This window comes from Mustela putorius, unplaced genomic scaffold (assembly GCF_011764305.1).
Source record: "Mustela putorius furo isolate JIRA1106 unplaced genomic scaffold, ASM1176430v1.1 tig00003859_pilon_pilon_pilon, whole genome shotgun sequence".
Classification (NCBI taxonomy): Eukaryota; Metazoa; Chordata; class Mammalia; order Carnivora; family Mustelidae; genus Mustela; species Mustela putorius.
Genome location: NW_025422011.1, coordinates 10,136,838 through 10,158,722, shown reverse-complemented (window position 1 = coordinate 10,158,722; position 21,885 = coordinate 10,136,838). Strand labels below are relative to the sequence as shown.

The following is a 21,885-nucleotide window of genomic DNA, read 5'->3' as shown; positions in this document are numbered from 1 at the left end:
TGACAGAAAAATCCTTCTTTCCTTTAGAACAATCTTAGTCCGCCCTGCCCAGCCTTACTGAGGAATGACTGGCACATAAAATTGCGCGGTACCTAAAGTGTACAACGCGATGATTGGCTACACACAGTCCCTGCCAAAGGCCTCCCCCAGAGTTCATTAACACATCTGTCACCTCACATTTTATCTTCGTGTCTGTGAGAGAGAGAACACTGAAGTTCTACTCCCTTAGCAAAGTTCAGTTACATCACACAGCCTTATTAACGACGGTTACCAGATTGTACCTCAGACCCTTGGACCTTATTCATCTCGTAACTCAAAGTTTGTCCCCTCGACCAGCTCCTCCCTAGTTCTCCCATCCTCTGGCCCCTTTCTGTGAGTTTGACAATTTTGTTTTTAAGATTCCACATACCAATGATACCATGCATTATCTGTCTTTCTGGCTTATTTTACTCCGTATAATGCCTTCCAGGTTCACCCACATTGTGGAAAATGACAGAATTTCCTTCCTTTTTAGGGTTGCATAACAAATGTTCTATTATATATCACACATCTTCTTTATCCATTCATCTGTCAGCAGACACTCAGGCTGGTTCTCAACCTTGGCCACGGTGAACGACGCTCCTACAGATATCAGAGTGCAGGCGTCTCCTTAAGGGAGTGATTTTGTAGAGCATTCTAAAGTTAGAGGTCCTGATTTGACTTGGGGACACTGAAGTACCTTCTTAGATCGTAAACGCAGTCTTCAAAGGACTAGAAAAATCACAGAAGGACAAGGAAGATGAAGAGACCTCTGGTTTCCTTGGGGGCCAGCCTCCTGATCCCAACCCCCAACAGCCTGTCTTGCTCCACTCAGCCCTGGAAGGATCTTTCCAGCCTTCTGAGCATGTACCATTCTGCAAATGCAGGAACGTTTACTACTCTGCATGCAGAAGAAGCAGTGTGCGCTGAAGCCTGAGGCCCCTTCTAACGCCCTCCAGGCACTCACAGTCCACAGCCACCAGCCTGCTGGTGATCATGCACCAGAGGGCTTCGGGCCACTGGGAACCTTGCTTCCCCCAGGCTTCCGAATAGGGGACCGTATCCCAGCACTCATCAGAGAGGCAGCCACGGCAAAGCACAAGGGTCCCCCGAGCACCAGGGGTCAAACCTGGCAGGTTCTGCCCAGGGATTCCTGTGCTTCTTTTCCCTTCCTACAGTGGGACCCTCCTGGATCGCTCTGCTTTACATGTCATCCATCTCTGGATTTGACTCTGATTTGGACATGGGATCTGCACCTTGAGAACACACGGCCTTGGAAACGCCCCAACTCCGAAGCTCGCTCTCTCCGTCTGTCCAGGGAAACTGCACTTGCCCCACAGGACTGGCGTGAGGGAGCAGGTTCAGTGTCATGGCAAGTGCCCCGGGACACTTGGGCAGTGTGCATACTGCACACAGGGGAGGGGACGGGCAGTGGCCAGAATCCAGCCCCGCTTCTACTGACCACACCAGGGACCCACAGCTCTACCTGCCCAGAGGGAGCATCTTTCAACAATTTACATGAATGGACCCAAAAATGGTCTCGGCCGGGCCTGGCACACATTAGGTCTCGGTAAACACTGGCAGAATCTTAAATTAACAGAACCTTAAACTCTCTGTGGCTATGCACACAGGGAGGAAATGAAAGCTGTTGTTACTAAAATAGTAATAATCTAAGCACACACAATACAGCAGAGTGCTAAAAATAAAAGCTTTGGAGCTCGACGACGGTTTGAGCCCCAGAGCTGGGCTAACAACGCTGAGTGACCCGCAAGCGAGAGGCATAACCTCTCTGAGCTTCAGTTTTCTCATCTGTAAAAGGGGAATCATTTGGGAAGATTAATGAGGACTACCCTAATTTCTACCTCCTGAATAACTCATGTTTCAAGTGTTCTGGGACCTGATTTTATGAGGAAGGAGACCCCTGATCACCCGAGGTAATTAAACATTCATTATTGTAATTGGTGTTATTAAAGTCCTAATGTGTTCTAGGCTCGGAGGGCTTGTAACATCTATCGAGAATTTTCTGCTTGCCAGATAATGTGCTAAACACCTCATACACATGGCTTCATCCATACCTACAACCACCCTAAAAGATGGATGCTATGATTATCTGATCAAGGGAAATTTACATACTAGTTTAGCAAGCAATGAATTAATGTCTGAGACTATCTGAGTAAACACAAAACAGGATAGATTGCGTTTCAGAAGAAAATAAGTACAAGGATATACTTTGAACGAGGTGGTGGCTAGGAATTGGGAGTTCGTTGCTGAAGGCAACCGACACCTATCTCTGTTTAGGGAATTTGGTATAAAGAGATAATGAAGTACTATATACTGGCCAAATAATTCATAGTTTACAGATAGGAATAGGGCTAGGTCTCAAAAACCATGGTAAATGAAAAAAGTAAGAAAAAGGGTGGGATTTAGAACACAGCAGCATAAGATAGTAGGTGCCAAGCTGTGGGACAGTCACTGTGGGGCTTTACTCCTCAAAGAAGGCACCTGGCCCCAGGAGCATCCACCACAGATACTGGGGGAAGCCCTGGGTTCCAGATGTGGCCACCCAGCATGCAGTGGAAGCAACAGGGGCTAAGACATGGGCCCTGCCCTCAAGGAACCCACAGCCCAGGCTGGTTTCCACGAATGAGAAAATTCTCTCGGCTGCACAGAAGCTTCTCTCCCACAACTCTCTCTGGGTTGGTAGATTGGTTTTCCTCTCCCAGATGTGCCCTCATAAAGCAGAGGCAATACAGACCTGCTCGAGTGGAGACTGGTATCAGCCGGTGCTTAGCTAGCCATCCTGAAGAAGCTCATTAGCCAGTAGAACACCTATCTCAGTCACTCCCCTCCAGTCCTGATTGCTGAATTAGGAGGAACTGCTGGCGCAAGGAAGCAGAGGCTCCAGATTCTGTATCGTCATCTTCACTACCCCCCACCTGCTATATAAGGCCCTGAACAGAGAATCTTTTTTTTTTTTTTTTTTTTGGTAATGATAAGAATATCCTAGGGCCACTGGGTGGCTCAGTGGGTTAAAGCCTCTGCCCTCACCTCAGGTCATGATCCCAGGGTCCTGGGATCGAGTCCTGCATTGGGCTCTCTGCTCAAAAGGGAGCCTGTTTCCTACCCGCCACCCCCCACCACCGTCTGCCTCTCTGCCTACTTGTGATCTCTGTCAAATAAATAAATAATAATTTTTAAAAATCTTAAAATGGCCCAATTTCCAAATAAAGTCATTAAAAAAATTTTTAAAAAGAATATCCTAGATTGGCAAACATTGGGAGAACTTGAAGGGAAAATAGCCCAAGCCTGGACCAGAACACCAGCCATGACCTCCACCAGCCCTTGTCCAGCTCCAAGACCCTGTTGGCTGCTAACAGTGCCTATCCGATTGCCAGACTCCTCACATCTTAGTAAAACCTGTGGCAGAAGAATTCTCGCAGATGGCCCAGGACCGCTAGTAAACCCCAGCCACTGGGATGCCACTCCTCGTGAGACCGTCTCAGGGAATTCTCAGCCCCTCGGAGCGAAGTCATTTGACCATCATCTGCCACCCTCCAAAGTTTGGTCGAACACAGCAAAACAAAGTACTCTGCTGTGGCAATAACTGTCCAATGTCCCTTCCCAGGGGACGTCTGGGACTCTGAGCCTGTGCCAGGCCAGTTAGGACGTATACCCGTGAGCTTAGTGTGTGGTTTCAGAAAGAATGGGGGGGGGGAGTTCCATGACACAGAGCAAAGCCAAATGTTAAGGCTAAGGGATCAGCATGGATTTATTTGAGAGGGTGAAGCAAACAGGGAGTGGCCACCAAAGAGAAATCAGACATGTGCTAGGATTGGCATATGGATCGGTTCCAGGCAGAGAAGCTGCCCCCCCTGGACATTCTTATCTTCCCATGGGAGGGACAAGGGAGATGTTAAAGTTCTTGGAGCAACAGATGGCAGCATAAAGACTACCCGATTATCCCTGAACTCAGTGCCACCCCGATTGCACAGCAACCGAACCCCTCTTATCCTGCAAACTCGGGTTTTCCAGTATTGTATTTGTCACAGAAAGTCAGAGTGGGAAGAGAACAAATCACCCTCCACAGACTCCACCCATTTTTCAGATGGGAAAACAGTCCCAGGGAGAAAAAGTAACTTGCCCCAGGTCAGAGACATCATGGAAGCCTGAGGAATTTGGGGAGAAGTTGTTGTCTTCCTTTGCTTGTTCCCAGGATTGCTTCCCCCCTGCCCCCGGCAAAATAACAGATCATGGCTCTCACTGGCCTCAACATTCTCATCTAATGGAATATGAACATTGGCTGATGTCCAAGGTCATTCAGATCAGTACCTTGATTTCATGAATGGGAAGACAGAGGCTGTTCACCTCACCATCATTCTAGTTATGAGCATCTATCCATCATTTCTCCCACTAGCCAAATCCTTCCTGGGCCCCAGCACCACATGGCAGCCCCAGGACAACTCCTGTAGGTGGGTGACCATCTAGATGGCGAAGCACGACTTCCTAATGACAAAGAGGCATGGGCTTCAAGAGCATCGCGATGGCCAATGTGTGAAAGTGCTACCCTAAGATCAAGGCTGCTGAGGATAACACAAAATTCTACTTGTCTGGAAATTCTCATGTCACTTTTGGGGAGCAATTCCATCACCAGCCTTGGCTTTTGGCATCTCCCTCCCATTTTGGACATGGTTCAGAAATCCAAGCTCCCATATGTTATGTCCTTGTCTTTCTCCTCCCTCTGCACCTAATCTGTTATTAAGGTCACCCTTGACCAGAAGGTCATACCCCCACAACCTCCCATAGTGATTCCCCAACTCTGAAACCTGTTTATTTGAACTCTGCTTCAACTCTACCCTGGCCCGTGGGCTGTCAGCCAACCACCCACCAACCTGTATTGCTCCTAGCTCCAACCCTCACAGGGGCTGCCTGCACCCAATCACCCCCTCCCACCCCAAATCACCACACTCAAAACCTCTGAGCCTCAGAAGGGCAGGAAAACCTCCAGAAATGTTTTAGAATTGAGACATCATCTTTTCCTCTTGTAAGAGAATTCAGAAGAAGCCCTTGTCTCTTTGAAGGAGACTTTAAATCTTGTTCTACAAGGAAAAGATATATTCAAGACTTCAACCCAAAGGAACCATGATTCTTGGCATTTAAACAGCCCTCTGCGATTTGAACATTCTTTGGCAAGGATCATACTATGCATTCTATCCAAGAGCCACTAGACTCCCTTCAATAACACAATGTGATCTGAAGACCTATATGTGCAGAGATGTCTGTCTGCTCCACCTGCTAGTGCAGAGAGTCCAACAGGCTCAGAGCTAGACCTCATTTCTGGTGTCCCTTGCCATTTGATCATGCTCTGGCCAAGAGACTAGCGGGACACGTGATGTAGGTCACTCCCAAGCCTGGCATATGAAACACCCTATGAAATGTTCTGCTCTCTCTTTCCTCAGCTACCTGCTAAATGACAGACTTCGAGAATCCAGAGGAGAGCAGAGCCACAAGATAGAAGGATCCTGGGTCCATGAGTCACCTTGGAAAAGAATGGACCAGAGACCCCCCATGCCAGACTGTGCAAAAGCAAAAAATAACTTTTTGCTGAATTAAACTACAGAAACTTGGGGATAATCCATTACAGCAGCTAGACTCCTTTGACTAATTCATTACTCTGTTCTCCACAGACACCAACCTAAGTCAATTCGAGACAGAATGATTCTTTATCCTCAAGAATCTATTTATGATAAAAGCATCTTGAGAATAACAGACAGGGAAAAATATTTACAACATATTTTATACTCATCTAAATTTTAAAAAAGAAATTATCAAAGGATATGAACATAAGTCACAGAATTACAAACGACTAGAAAATGTATGAGAAGATGTTGAACCTCATTAGTGATCTGAGAAATGCAAATGAAGGTAACAATGAGATATAATCTTTCACCGATTAGATGAGTCTGGCAATATTCAGTGCAGGGAAGGGTTTTGGGGGAAAAGGCACTCCCATATTGGCCCCCACCTATTAAAATACAGAATGGGGGGCACCTTGGTGGCTCAGTGGGTTAAAGCCTCTGTCTTCAGTTCAGGTCATGATCCCAGGGTCCTGGGGTTGAGCCCTGTATTGGGCTTTCTTCTCACCAGGGAGCCTGCTTCCGCCTTTCACTCTGCCTGCCTCTCTGCCTACTTATGATCTGTCTGTCAAATAAATAAATAAAATCTTTTTTAAAAAAAAAAGTAAAATACAGAATGGGCTTCCTGTTAAAATGTAAAATGTGTGGGCCTTCTGGATCAGCAATCACACTTCCAGGAATACTTACTTAAGGACACAAGGAGATATGCCAAAGGATTATTCATTTCAACATCACTTATGATACCAAAAACCCACCTAAATAACCATCTATAGAAGAATGGTTACACAAATTATGGCAAGGTCCCACATAACAAATGAAATGTTATGTAGGTATTGAAGAAACATATAAGCTGTCATGCTAAGGAAAAAGCCCAGTTTAGGACAATAAATGAGGAGATGTGTATTTGTAACAGATTACCAGCTGGGACTTTCCGATTGTCTTTGGATTCCACTAAGGCCTAAATCTGAAAATAACTAAAGGAAAAGTCCCCACATGTTTGAAAGAGAAGTTCTAGACACATCCACTCAGGTCTTATCATGAGGTAGCCAAAGAGATCTTCCCTTTCACTCCCACTCACCCACCTCCAGGTCATACAGGAAGAGGCTGAGATGCCAGAGAGAAAATCTCTTGGAGGGAATTCACAGGAGTAGAGGACAGTCCCATTTCTCCTCCCTTCAGACCGAGGATAGGATACAAAAGGGTGGGGTGCGAGGCTGGTATCCTTTTTACCCAAATCTGGGGGCAGCACTGCGCCAAAAGAACCCTCTGGAAGGGAATGGGGCGAGGAAGCACGTAGGCAGCACACCCCAGGGGTAGGGCCCAAGTCTGGGGAGCCATAAACTCATCAAATGGTATGAAGGAGGTTGGATTCCCTAAGGAGTGAGGGTCACGGGGTCTCCGGAGACCTAGCATTTGGGCATTTGCCCAACAGACTACAACAGTGCCCGTCAAATAAGATGGTGCCTCTCTAATTCCCTCCTCCCCACGCTGGGGGTGCCCGAAGCCACAGAGCGCAGCAGGATGTAAGAAGTGTGAAAGAACAGATCACATCAGCGCCATCCCTCCGTCCCCATCAGGTCAGCACCACGCTGGGGTCAGGTGTCATGGCAGGCGTGGTGGGGACAGAAACCAAATGAGAGGAGAGTCAAGTTTTCATTTCTACCGGCCTGGACTTTTTAACACCTGCCGGCAGCCTGAGAGCTCGAAGGTCATCTGAGAGGCCTTCAAGGGATTGAGAAGGGATCTCATTAGAGTCCACCTGAAGTAAGACATGGGGGCGGGGGGATCCTACCACCTACTGGCTGCAGCTCACCAAGCCCTACCTGCTCAGCAAGAATCCCACCCCAAAGCCCCACCTGTTAGCGACACAGAGTAGAGGTTACCCCAAGAGAGGAGGGATGATACGGAGGAGGGGAAACTTTGACTTTCCAATTCCAACATTCTGAGTCACTCTTGTTTAAAACAGTTTCTAGAAAGGCGTACGAGGTTTTGAATGACATATAATTGCCTCCATTTGCCCAGTAAGGCACTCAGCGAATCTCTTGGACCAGGGAGCTAAAATTCGGGCGAAACACGAGCTCTACCTTGGATATTACTTATTTCCCTTCCTGATGTTGCCACAAGGCCCGGCTCCATGATTGTCCTCGCGGGGGAAAGATGTTGTTTATTATTCCAGCTGTTGCCATGGCAGGCAGTGTTTCCATGTCACCACCTTGTGCTCCCCAGACGTGACACCACTAATACATGTTCCAGACCAGCAATCCCAGGCACTGGGGCCAGAAGGAAACAGGCTTGCGGTGCTGCAAAATCCACTGAGGAGGCCAGCCCTGCTTAGGAGTCTGCATCCCCAGGTTTTCAACCACAGCATCCACGAGCAGAGCGGGGGAGGGCAGAGCCTGTCTCTGGACCAGCAGGACGGGATCCTGCGGAATTTTAGCTGATCTCACAATCTCCCATCGTCCCCCACCCACTCCTTTGGCCCCAGACAGCAGAACAGACCCCATTTCATAAAAGCCACAGAAAAAAGAAACCAGCAACTGCAGACCAGTTCTTTGAGAGCCTGCCCCTAGCGAGACGGACCTGGGCAGCAGGACATGAAGAATCAGGACACTCCTTCAATCCTCACCAAAGACCTCTGCTGTGTGGATACCGCCAAGCCTCCCCGTCTTGGTAGAAGGTGGCTCTCTCATTTATTGTTCAAAAAGAATAATAAATAAACAGGCAGGGACGCCTGGGTGGCTCAGTTAGTTAAGCAGCTGCCTTTGGCTCAGGTCATGATCCCAGCGTCCTGGGATCGAGTCCCACATCAGGCTCCTTGCTCAGCAGGGAGCCTGCTTCTCCCTCTGCCTCTGCCTTCCACTCTGTCTGCCTGTGCTCGCTCTCTCCCCCTCTCTCTCTGATAAATAAATAAAATCTTAAAATAAAATAAAATAAAATAAAATAAAAAAATAAACAAGCAGCCCACATGCATACCAGGAATTCTTTGGGGCTCTATGTGTCTTCTGGCCCTTACCATGATTTTGTTTTTGTTGATTTATTTCTTTCCAGTCCGTGATTCATCTCTTTTGATTCTCTTCTCCGGTCTGTCCCACTTATCACACACTGAAGACCCCATTCCTCAGCCCCTCCAAGTAGTCCTAACATTGTGTAGAAGACTTTTAGTAAAGGTTGTAAGCAACAGAATTACAGCAGAGCAAAATCCAAGAATTGGGTTGTTTTCATCTCATACACTTGTATGTACATAGAACACCCCTGGAATGGTATGTTGCAGAGGAGACTAGAGTCAGGGGTGGTAGGGAGACTCCTGCTTATCTAACAATTTCTTATTGAGCACCTAATATGTGCCAAGCATTGTTCTAGGTACTTGGAATACATCAGTGAACGAAAAGATGGAAATCACTGTCCTTGTGGATTTTTTATTTGGTCAAGGAAGACAAAGAAAACACACACACACAGACACCCCTTAATAATTTAGTATAATAAAAATGATGTGTTGGGGTGCCTGGGTGGCTCAGTCAGTTAAAATGACTGTACGACTCTTGATTTTGGCTCGGGTCATGATCTCGGGGTCGTGGGATCAGGTGCCACATTGGGCTCTGCACTGAGCATGGAGCCTGCTTGGGATTCCCTCTTCCTCTCTCTCTATCCTCCCTCCCACTGGGAAAAAAAAAAGTGTGCTGTGAAAAACAGAGCAAATGGAGCAGGTAAAGGAGTTCAGAGTGCAGGGCAGGAGAGCTAGAGTTTTTATTTATTTATTTTTTTAAGATTTTACTTATATATTTGACAGAGATCACAAGTAGGCAGAGAGGCAGACAGAGGGGGGGGGGGAGCAGGCAGGCTTCCTGCTGAGCAGGAGCCCAATGTGGGGCTCGATCCCAGGACCCTGGGATCATGACCTGAACCAAAGGCAGAGGCTTTAACTCACTGAGCCACCCAGGCGTCCCTGGGAGAGCTAGAGTTTTAAACTGGTGGACAAGAAGGCCTCAGTGAGAAGGTGGCATTTAAGCAAAGGCTTGCAGGAGGTGAGAGAGTCATGAGGATCCGCAGAAGAGTGTTCCAGGCACAGGGTACAGCCACCGCAAAGGCCCTGAGGCAGGAGCGCGCCTGGTGTGTTAGACAAGGCCAGTGTGGCTGGAGCAGAGTGAACAAGGGGAAAAAAGGAAGGGCAAGGGTCAGAAAGAAGTGCCTAAAAGGCCATGATCAGGACTTTGGGTTTTCTTTAAAGGGGGGCCTGGGAGGAGCACAGACTACAGAGAGACAAGCCACAGTGTAAAGCCCAGTTAGAAGGCAATCATGGTCAATGCTAGGTCCCACTAAGCTGGGAGCAGATTCTGGATTTTTTTTTTCAGACATCCTTTATTTTTTGGAGCAGTTTTAGGTTCACAGCAAAACTGAGTGGAAAGTACAGAGAGTGTCCATCAAACCTCTGCCCCCACACACGTACAACCCACTTCCCTGTCAACATCCTGCACCCCACGGGTATGCTTGTTATAACCAATAGGCCTGCGCTTACCCATCGCCATCACTCAAAGCCCAGAGTCTGCATTAGGGGGTCCATTCTTGGTCTTGTACATTCTGTGGTGTACATTTTTCACAAATAAATAACGACACGTATCCACAACTGTAGCGTCAGGCACCATAGTTTCACTGCCGTAAAAACCTTCTGTGCTCTGCCTATCCATCCCTCCTTTTACCCAGACCCCTGGCAATCAGTGATCTTTTTATTGTCTCCAGAGTTTCAAATTTGCAGGATGTTGTAGAGTTGGAATCATACAGTAAGTAGCCTTTCGAGGTTGGCTTCTCTCACTCCGTAATACCCGTTATGTTTCCTCCACGTCTTTTCGTGATTTGATAGCTCATTTATTTTTAATGCTGAATAATGTTCCATTGTCTGATGTACCGCAGTTTATGTATCCATTCACTGACTGAAGGACATCTCGGTTGCTTCCACATTTTGGCCATTATGAGTAAAGCAGCTGTAAGCATCCACATGCTCATTTGTAATATGAACACAAGATTTTAAAAATCCATTTGGGTAAATACTGAGGAGCATTCTGGATTTATTTTGTTATCAGAATTTCCTAAAGGATTAGGGTGTGTAAGAAAAATAGAGAAGGGGAAAGACCTTGGATAAAGCAGTCTGGGGGAAGAATCCAAAAGTTCAATCTTGAACATGTTCATGGAGGAGGATCATTAAATACCAAAGTGGAAAAAAAACAAGTAAGCAGTTACTATCCTCACCTGGAGTCTGCAAGAGACTTTTGGTTGGGACATAAAGTGGGGAGTCATCGGTACAGAGATTAACTTAAAGCTAACGTAAAGCCAGAATATCAGATGATATCACCAAGGGAGTGAGTTCAGAGAAGACTATCAAGGACTGAGCCCTGCAGCCCTCTATCCCCTATCCAGAGAAAGATAAGAAGAGAGGAATCACAAGGAACTGAGAAAGAACAACCAGGAAAGAGGAGAAAAACCAAGAGAACGGGATGCTTCAGAAGCCCACTTAAGAAACTATATCAAGGGGGAGCGAGGGATCAGCTGGGCAGATGCCAGCGACCGGTCAATTAAGATGGAAACTGAGGGCGGACCATGGATTCTGCAACATGGAAGTCAGCAATCTGACCTTGAACATGCATTGTTTTGTAGCGGAGACAAAGGAAGGAATGGGGCAGATTAAAGACAAGCATTTTCAGTGGGGTGATATCATTCCCCAGAGAGGGAAAATCGATTCTTGGGAGATGGAAAAAGCCTTGTTCTTGTTATGTCCAGAGCACAGATAAACACATAGTACATAAACAACCTCACAGAATGTCTGTGGTGTAGGTCATGGGTGAGAGGAGGCAGTTTAAAACAGGTCCAAAAAGACTCACTGGTGGGGGGCAGGGGGGAGGAACAATAATGAAAAAAAAAAGCAAGTGTGAGAAACACTGGTTCAGGAGAAAATGGGAGGAAAAGCCTCAGAGGCAGAGAAGATAAATAATACTCCAATAGTTTTGCCAGGAAAGGGGTCACAGAAATGCAAGAGCATGGATGGCCTATGTGCGGTTAAGGGAAGTGTCTCTGAGATATTTAATTATGATAACATTCATGTGGTGCTTATAATGAGCCTATTAGAGGCCAAATACTGTTCCTGAGCTGATGAAAATCAGATATTCCCCTCAAGAGCCTAGGAGTGGGTTATCGTCGTTCTGGGTCTGTAGCTGGGGAAATGGAAACATGGGAATGTTAGGGAACTCACCTGCCCAGGATCTTGCAGCCAGGAAGGCTCGGACCTGAGATTTATACAGAGGCAGTCTGGTTCGTGAATCAATGTTTTAAATTTATCATAGGTTATTTTATCAGCAAAAAATGGGTTTGTTCATGGGGTGCCTGGGTGGCTCAATGGGTTAAAGCTCTGCCTTCGGCTCAGGTCATGGTCTCGGGGTCCGGGGATTGAGCCCCGTATCGGGCTTTCTGCTCGGTGGGGAGTCTTCTTCCTCCCTCTCTCTCTGCCTGCCTCTCTGCCTCCTTGTGATCTCTCTGTCAAATAAATAAATAAAATCTTTAAAAAAAAAAAAAAAAAAAGATGGGTTTGTTCAGGATAACAAAAATTGCAGTCCCAGACAAGTTATGGGCACTTCTGCAGAACAAAGCTCAGAAAGTTCTTTATTTATAGAGGAAAGAGGGAGGTGGAGGGGCTGTTGTGAACAAAATAATCCTTTGGAGTAAACTGGGAATTGGAAGTATAGTGGCTTCTCATTGGCTGAGTTGTGACTGTCTCTCATTGGTTGGGCTGTTGCCAGGGGAAGAGGAGAGACTTTCTTCCTGGAAAGAAGTGCCGGGTAGTAAAGTAATACCCAGGGCAAAGTCCCTAACTTCCTGCTGGGTCTATAGTCCATAAGGAATGGTAGGGCATGGGCAAGTATCCTGCGGGCCTCCCAACTCCACTGAGTGAGATCTCCCGTTACTAATTTTCACAAAGACTACATTATTTGCACAATTGTCTTAATTCTTCACTTAACAGGTTTATACCAAGTCAGAGGCAAAATGATTTAATTCTGGTAGATGAGTCCTAACCAGCAGTAAGGATATATCTGTCCATGACAAATTATTTTAATTACGGCCCACAAAAATATTCCAGAATAGAGAGATACTTCAAATTTCTCCTTATTGTCCAACTCTGAACCACTGAAATCAAACACATCCACTGAGTTTTCCAAAGACAAACATCAACTTGACAGACAGTATAGTCATCCTATAAGGAAAAGGAGAAATGTTTTATTTTTCCCTACAATTCCCTATTTATGAGTCCTTTCTGTTACTATGCAGAATGTCATTTCTTCTTCCCTTTACTCCCAACCCTCACCCTTTCAAATTCTGTCCCTCTGGTAGCAAAGTGCCCTTGCGTTCCTTCCCCCCTTGGCTCCAGCCTGAGCTTGGAGTAACCACATGTAAAGAGAATGTTCAATTCCTGGCCCAGGGCCTTTCTCAACCTGAAGGATGGCTAAAGGTGTTATTTTTATCTGTATTAGGGAATGTCATATGCTCTGACTGCGCCTTTTCTCCCTCGTCCCTGCTCAAGAGTCAGAGATGAATAGGAATGTGTAAGAATGACATTACTTTACAGATGGTCCTGAACCCACTCTCATGTCTCAACTTAAATCATTATTTGCTCATAACCACATTTATGGTCGATGGCAAATTACCCTGGAACCTACGTGGCCACTTAACGCAGGTACGCAGCAGTTCTTTGGTTGAGATCTACTGAAACATACTAGAAGGAAAGAAGAGGAGTACAAAGACCAGAGCAAGAGGTTCAGTGAGTCCAAGTGAGGGAAAATAGGCACAAGACAGGAAGTAGCATGGCTAAGAGTCTGAGAAACACAACCAAACAGAGGAGGTCTAAAACCTGTCCTTGAGGAACTTACGACTTTAAAGAACACAAAAAACCTTTTTTGATCCTGGGTGCCCTTTTTGAGAAAGGGATAATGATCATATGGACCTCACAGCATTGCTCTGAAAAACTGCAATTTATAATACCAGTAAAAGAGTAAACAAAAGGCAAGGCCACATGGTCCTGGCTCTATCCAGTGATGCACAACCCAACAGAGTCACAATCCTATGGGAGGGAAAGAGGAGGCTGCGTTGAAAGTTTTGCAAAATAGTTTCCGTATTATTGATAAAGAAAACATTTCAGCCCATTTGCACATTACACAGATGTTTTAATTTTTCAAAATGTAGCTTATTTTGCAACAATGTGAAGCTATTGCTTAGGCTTTATTTATATGATGGGAAACCAATGTTTTGAGACAATAAAACGGTCCATATATCGTTGCGTGTTATCTAGACCAGCCATTTGAAAGTATCCAGCTTTGAAATCTGTCCCAGATCCAAGCTATTTTGACTAAATGTTTTGAAGTTAAATAGTGTGAAACTTACCCAGAAGTCTTAGTACTGAGACAGATAGGTTTCTAAAGAGTTTTAAGTTGTTTGGATTAAAAACACTTTAATTTTTAGATAGTATAAAAATGTTACAAAAATATTTTGCCTAAGTGGTCTGGTTTTAAAAAACAAGTCTGAAACCAAACAGCCCTGTCCTGTCTTAAAAAACCACTTATATATTATGAAAACCACATGAAATGGATCCAAAATCAAATAATTCTAGGAAACCATTCCAAAACCAGTATTTTGACAAACTTTCTGAATTTAACTGTTGATGGCGATGACTCTCAAAAATCCCAGAGAAACCAGATGTAACTCTCATGTTTTCAAACTTTACAAAATGTCTTACTCTTTTCCACTCTTAGTTTATTTTAGCTGTTGGCCTAGAATACTCAAAACAGTGAATGTGAGTATGGTTTAGCAACTAAAAACATGCAGAGAAGAAAGGTATCATAGCGGGAAGAAGAAAGGACCGTTTTTGAGTGAAACCCAGATTTGGATTCCTTTTCTACCATCTATTATCTGTGGTATCTTGGCACTATCCTTACCCAGTTTTTTTTTTTTAAGATTTTATTTATTTATTTACTTGACAGAGAGAAATCACAAGTAGATGGAGAGGCAGGCAGAGAGAGACAGAGGGAAGCAGGCTCCCCACTGAGCAGAGAGCCAGACACAGGACTCGATCCCAGCACCCTGAGATCATGACCCACTGAGCCACCCAGGCGCCCCATCCTTACCCAGTTTTGAACTGCAATTTCTGTCTTAGATTGGGTTCTGCCGCAAAGGAGAGCATGGGCAAGGGCTTACTATTCAAGCATGCAGGTATTCTGGAAAATAACCAAGGAAAAGGATTGGAAACTGGAAGAAGTACAGCAAGAAAAGAGGGACACCCATCACCTGGAATATTCTTGAGTTAGTCACCATTCTGGTCAGCTGTGTCCCCTCATACCTTCTCAGAGCCATGTTGAAAGCCTAAAGGACAAAAGAGGGGATGGTTCTCAACAGGCTTCACTGTCCATCTCTCTACCATCCTCTCACAGGTCATGCATGTGTGAGTGCCAGATGGGTTCCAGCAGGCTTCCCAAGCAGCTGTTTCAGAGAAGTTCTGAGGTGGTGAAGGGGATTCCAATATGCCACCTTAAAATAGGCTATTTGACATGAGCATTATTTTAAGCTGAAAGCAATTGAGAATCAAAAGAGGCAGAAAGAAGCCTTGTCAGGATTTCCCTTATCTGACTAAAAGCAGCAACTTCTGGGAAATGAGGTTGCCCTGAGTTCCCTCTCAGGGAGCGTCATGGCCATGAAGAAAACAAAGACCACTTGAACCTGCATAAACAAACATTATTGCAAACTTTCCTATCTCCTGCTCATTCTCCTAAAAACGTATTTGTCTTTTCTAAAGAAATCTATTTGTTCTTCCCATTGAAGAACTCTTCTCCCCACTACCCTTTCCTTTACTAAGTTAGGTGTTAATCCTCTAACTTTAACCATTTAATGAGCTAGCTACTTCTTCTGTTGACTTCCACATGGGAATAACATTTTTTCTTCTGTTAATCTGTCTCTGTCAGTTTAACTCGCAGACCTGCAGAAGAAGAACCTAAGAGGGCAGAGGAAAACTTCTTGCTCCCCATCAGCAGAAAGCAAGAGAAGTGAGGTACGTTCTGGACAAGATGAGAAGGGTCCAATGCAATTGCCTCATCTAAATAATGGGGGTTAAAAAACAATATTACAGGGATTTTACTGGCAAAGCCTATGCTTCAGCATCTTCTACTGCTTGAACTAAAACCCCCTCTTCCCTTACCTGCCTGGTGAGCAATTCCTCATCTTTGAATTTCTTAGCTCTGCACGTTTTCCACATCTGAAGTAAAGGAGGCTCCCTTCTCCTATCCTTGCCTCCTTCTAGGTTCCTGAAAGCCACTTATGTCTTTCTTTCCTTCCCTTGCCCCATCACCAGCACCACCGCCAACTCGTACACTCTTCTAGTGTGAAGGTGTAGGTCACCCAAATGTCAAGATTAGGAAAGGCACGGGGCACCTGGATGGCTCAGTGGGTTAAAGCCTCTGGGTCATGGTCCCGGGGTCCTGGGATCGAGCCCCACGTCGGGCTCTCTGCTCAGCAGGGAGCCTGCTTCCTCCTCTCTCTCTGCCTGCCTCTCTGCCTACTTGTGATCTCTGTCTGTCAAATAAATAAATAAAATCTTAAAAAAAAAAAATAAAAAGATTAGGAAAGGCTCTCTCTTTCAGGCTAGCCCGACCCTTCCTCCTTCCCTGAGGTCAGCACGTCTAAGTCAGGGCCCAGGGCCTCCCTTCTTAAGATCAGCCCTGAGACTGGGCAAGATGAGGCCACCTTTGTCTCCCCCGAAGACTGTGGGAGGGAAGGAAGAGCAAGTGACCCCAGCCACAAATCCAAACCACAGTCTCTCATACCATGTCACCCACACATAAATCCGATGTGCTGGTCCCTAGATGAGGCCTCAGTGTATTAGGTCCCCCCCTTCCAATACAAGCTCTGCCACAGCAGGAATTTTTCTCTTGTTCACTGATGTATCCCAAATGCCTGGTTCAGAGCTTGGTACATGAGAGGGGCTCCATGTTTGTTGAATGAATTCATGAATCCACAGAGGAAAGGAGTATGATGAGCATCCATAAACCCTCAGTCATCCCCTCCAGACAGCAATGGGCTCTCTTTTGTGCTCCCTTCACACCTCCCAGTATAGCACTTAACACATTATAATGACGTGATATGAAGTCCAACCCTCATGTTTGACTTGGAGCTTCCCAAGGGCAGAGATTTTATCTTCCATTTATCTTTGTCTCTCAAAGGCCCAACACCACAGGGACTGACTAGAAGGTGCTCAAAAATAACAGCTGGATGAATGACAAAGATAAGGAAAGTAAAAACATTACATGTTAATTATCTTCTATTGCTAATGCCAAAGATTCTTTCGCTTGAAAGTTAGAACATATGACTAATGAATCACTCCCAAGGCTTGTTTGAGAACTCTGAATAGAAATGGAAAAAAACAAAACAAGTCAAAAGGGAAAGCCTAGTGGGTAAATGTAGACAGTGACTCTTGGCTCCTCAGCATCTGTTTTTGTCCAAGGAGCATGAGTGAGTCAAGGGGAAGGGTGTAAAGTTTTCTGAGGATTTGCTAACATTGTTATCAGTATGGCAATGCCAAGAAGGAAAAAGGGACTCGAGGAGATAAGGACACGGCTGTTAAAACTGTAAAGAAATAGAGGTGCCCGGGTGGCCCAGTCGGTTGAGTGTCCCACTTCTGATTTCAGATCATCAAGAGCTCAGGGTCATGAGATTGAGCCCCGCAGTGGGCTCTGTGCTGCATGTGGATCCCATTCTTAAGAGTCTCTTTCTCCATGATCCCAGGGTCCTGGGATCAAGTCTGGCATCGGGCTCCTTGCTCAGCATAGAAACTGCTTCTCCCTCTGCCTGCCTCCCCCACCTCCACTTGTGCTCTCTGCCTCTTTCTCTGAGAAATAAATGAAATCTTTAGAAATATTTTTTAAAATTTTTTAAATTTTTAAAATTTTAAATGAATTTTTTAAATTTTAATTTGTTTTATTTATTATTTATTTAATTTATTTTAAATTAAATTTTAAATTAAAAATTTTAAAATTTTAAATTAAAAAAATTTAAAAACAGCAACACCAAAACCTGTAAAGAAATATAGGAATAGCAAATACTGGCATTTGTGGTAAATAATTGCCCCCCACCCCTCCCCTGCAGTCTGCCATCCTTGATAAACATCACTGGTGAATTAGATAGAGTATATGCCTCCATAAGGAAAAGTCCTTCCCAACCAAAATAGCAGAAGAACTCTAATTAATGGTTATTCCTGGCTGAGATCAAGAGTTCTCAAACCTAGATGAACCTCTTCATCACCTTAAGGTGCTATAACAAAATGCCACAAACTGGAGGGCTTAAACAGTGCACATTTCTCTCTCACAATTCTGGATAGTGGGAAGTCTCAGATCGAGGTGCTGTCAAGGGACATTTCCTTTTTTTTTTTTTTTTTTTAAGATTTTATTCATGTATTTGACAGACAGAGATCACAAGTAGGAGGAGAGGCAGGCAGAGAGAGAGGAGGAAGCAGGTTCCCTGCTGAGCAGAGAACCCAATGCGGGGCTCAATCCCAGGACCCTGGGATCATGACCTGAGTCCAAGGCAGAGGCTTTAACCTACTTAGCCACCCAGGCGCCCCCAAGGCACATTTCGTTTGGAGATGTCTTCTCTTGGCTTATAGCTGGCAAGCTCTCTGGTGTCCCTTCTTTAAAGGGCACAAATCCCATCATGAGGGCTTCACCCTCATAACCTCAACTAAACCTAAACATCTCCCAAAGGCTCCATCTCTAGATCCCATCACACTGGGGGTTACAGCTTCAACATATGAATGTAGGGGGAGCCTAATTCAGTCCATAGCATCTGGGTACCTCCCTAGACATTCAGAATCCTGAGCCACTCCTTGGGGATTTAGTGGGCTAGAGGGGAAGTACAAGAATCCACGGGCTTACAAGGGCTTAAAACACTTCCAGTGAGAAGTATTTTATCACTGGTGTGTTCTACAATTGCAGGCACATGGTGTTACTACGCAGCAGACTAAGACTTTAAATTTTTAAATTTTATGCCTCAAAAGACACTGTCAACAGAGTAAAAAGGCAACCGATGGAAGGGAAGAAAATATTTGCAAATACAGAATATATAGACAACTCCTAAAACTCTATGACAAAAACAAGAGCAACCCGAATCAAAAATGGGCAAAGGACTTGAATGGACATTTCTCTGAGAAAGATGTCCAGATGGCCAACAAGTGTTTGAAGAGATGCCCAACATCACCCATCATTAGGAAAGAGAAAAACAAACTGCAGTGAGACACTACCATTAGGATTGCTACAATGAATGGGGCGCCTGGGTGGCTCAGTGGGTTAAAGCCTCTGCCTTCGGCTCAGGTCATGATCCCAGGGTCCTGGGATCGAGCCCTGCATCGGGCCGTCCGCTCCGTGGAGAGCCTGCTTCCTCCTCTCTCTCTTTTCTGCCTGCCTCTCTGCCTACTTGTGATCTCTGTCTGTCAAATAAATAAATAAAATCTTTAAAAAAAATTAATTTAAAAAAAAAAGGATTGCTACAATGAAGGGGGGGAAAACCCCAGAAAACAATAAGCGTTGGTGCTCATGAGGAGTAACTGGAACCCTCGGGCACTCCTGGTGGGAACAGGAAATGGTGCAGCCACTGTGGAAAATAATAAAATAATATGGAAAATAATATCCCAAAATTTAAAAATATAATTACTATATGATACAGCAATTCCACTGCTGGGTATTTACCTCAAGAGAATGGAAACTAGAGCCTCAAAGAGTTGTTTGTACACCTCTGTTCATACCAACACCATGCACTGTAGCCATCGTATGGAAGCAACCCCAAACATCCAGATGAATGGAGAGGCCAAATGTGGTAAATATGTACAATGGAGTATTATTCAGCCTTCAAAAGGAAGAAAATTCTAACACAGGCTGCAACCAGGATGAACTTGGAGGACATGATAGTAAGTGAAATAAGCCAGGCACAAAAAGACTGATACTTACACGATGTCTTTAGGGTAGTCAAACCATAGAGACAGAAAGTAGAATGGTGGTCGCCAGGGCCTGAGGGAGGAGGAAAAGGGGAGTTACTGTTTAGTGGGTACAGGGTTTTACTAGATGGAAAGAATTCTGGAGATGGTTGGTGGGGATGCTTGCACAACATTGTGAATGTATTTAATACTACGGAACTGTACCCTTCAAAATGGCTGAGATGGTAAATTTTATGTTATGTGTATTTTACAATACAAAACTTAGTTTGAGAATTCCAGTTTTCTTTAAATCAAATAAAGCTTAGGCAAGGATATCACCTTGTGATCTCTAATACGATTTCCTCACTTACATATCAATATCCTTTCTTTTTTCCTTTATTATATAAACTTCTGACTTTAGAATAGCTTTAGATTTATGAAGAATTGCTAAGACACTGTAGAGAGTGCCATATATCCCCACCGTATGGTATACTGGTTACAGTTCATGACCTAATATTGATATATTATTAACTAAAGTCCACACTAAAGTATGGATCCAGATTTCCTTAGTTTTCCCTAATACTTCCCCTAATATCCTTTTTTTAAAAAAAATTCCAGAATCCTATCCAAGATACCGTATCACTTTTCGTCAAATCTCCGTAGGCTCCTTTTGACTGTGAAAGTGTCTCAGACTTTCTGTGTTTTTGACGACTATCTTTATTATTCAGTTATAATTTCCAATACAGTAAAGGTAGGTGGATAAAAACCCATACAAACAAAAGCTCTTCAGAAATCTCAGTAAATGTTAACGCCCCAAAGAGGTCTTAAGACCAAAATGTCTTGAGAGCCACTGATTTAGCCAAGAGGTAATTTTTGAACATATACTATATGCCAAATGGTGTAAACCTCATACCCACAGCTGGTGTATAAAGCAGAAAAGTCAGTCTTTGTCCATAAGCACCTCACCTGGAGAGGAAGAAGTGTTGAATTACATTAGATAGTCACTGTAGATTTACTTGTCTGAACACTGAAATGAGGGTGACTCTGGGAACACAGGGCAGGTGCAGCCCTTAACTCAGATGATGGTCACTGTCCCTTCGAGACCTCCCCTGACCCCCCAAGTGGGATATAAAAGGGAAGGCAAAATCACACAAAGGGCTACAAGGCATGAAGAGACATCCCAGGCTGAGAGCATTAGATAGTTACAGAACCGGAGGCCAGAGAGAGCGGCTATGCTCCAGGGGTGTTTAACGTGGCTCGTGTGCGGACCACACAGAACTAGTGAACAGGGAGGCTGGGTGCCTAAAATAACAGAGAATAAAAACATGTTGCAAAATCTCTCTATGTTTTCCTATTAGCAGATGATAGTAGTTAGCTTCTCCTTGTGACGGAGGAAACAGGCAACAACGACTCAGCAGAGGTGACTCATCGAAAGAGAAGGGATGCCACCAAATCTTTGTCAGGCCCTTCAAATGAAATCCACATGAGGCCTCACCTTGCAAAATCAGTTTTGCTCCACGGTGAGTAGTTTTTGTATTTTTATATTCAAACAAACACATATATTATGGCCTAGAACACACAACACCCGCGAACTCCTGTGACACAGCATAAAACGTGAGGACACTTTCTGTTTGCAACAGACTGCTTTGGGACCCGTGGCACATTTATAAGATTCGGTTATTATTAGGAATTGGGTGGAGAAGTTTATCTAGCACAATTTGAATGCCAGCCAGTCACTGGTCCTCTAGCAAATCAAGCCCATCAAGCCCTATAAAGGATGATACCCTTGGAAGGGTCCCTGTAGCTTCTCACCCTTCCATGTCCTTCTCCCATTAGTCTCTCAAGCCAAGTTTGGTTTTTTTTTTTTTTTCCCAATTTTTTTATAGATTTTATTCTCCAGTAATCTCTATGCCCAGTGTGGGGCTCAAACCCACAGCCTCAAGATCAAGAGTCTCACGCTCCACTGACTGAGCCAGCCAGACATCCCGAGCCAAGTTCATTTTTATTTAGGCATCAGCTGTGTTTGGGTGGTAGGCAGCCTGTGAGGTGGCTCCTGGTAATCCCTTCTTCCTCGTATTCACAGCCTGGTGGAATCCCGTCACCTTGAGTGTGGGCTGCGCCTCATAACTTGCTTCTAAAAAATAGAACATGACCAAAAAGATGGATGTTACCTTGAACATGCAGTCACGAAGGCTCTTACCTCTCCCCTACCCTTATCCTCTCTAGCTCTTGCACCTGTTCTCTCTGGTG

The 21,885-nt window shown here is 44.8% G+C and overlaps 1 protein-coding gene across 3 annotated transcripts in view; it reads right to left on the bottom strand.

Moving 5' to 3' along the window:
- Positions 1–21,885, bottom strand: part of PAMR1 (peptidase domain containing associated with muscle regeneration 1) — a 150,372-nt gene that overhangs the window by 95,114 nt on the left and 33,373 nt on the right. For all 3 annotated transcript variants that reach the window (XM_045066019.1, XM_045066020.1, XM_045066021.1), the window contains one exon: positions 19,670–19,729. The gene's annotated coding sequence lies outside the window, so the exon portion shown is untranslated. The remainder of the gene's footprint in view (positions 1–19,669; positions 19,730–21,885) is intronic.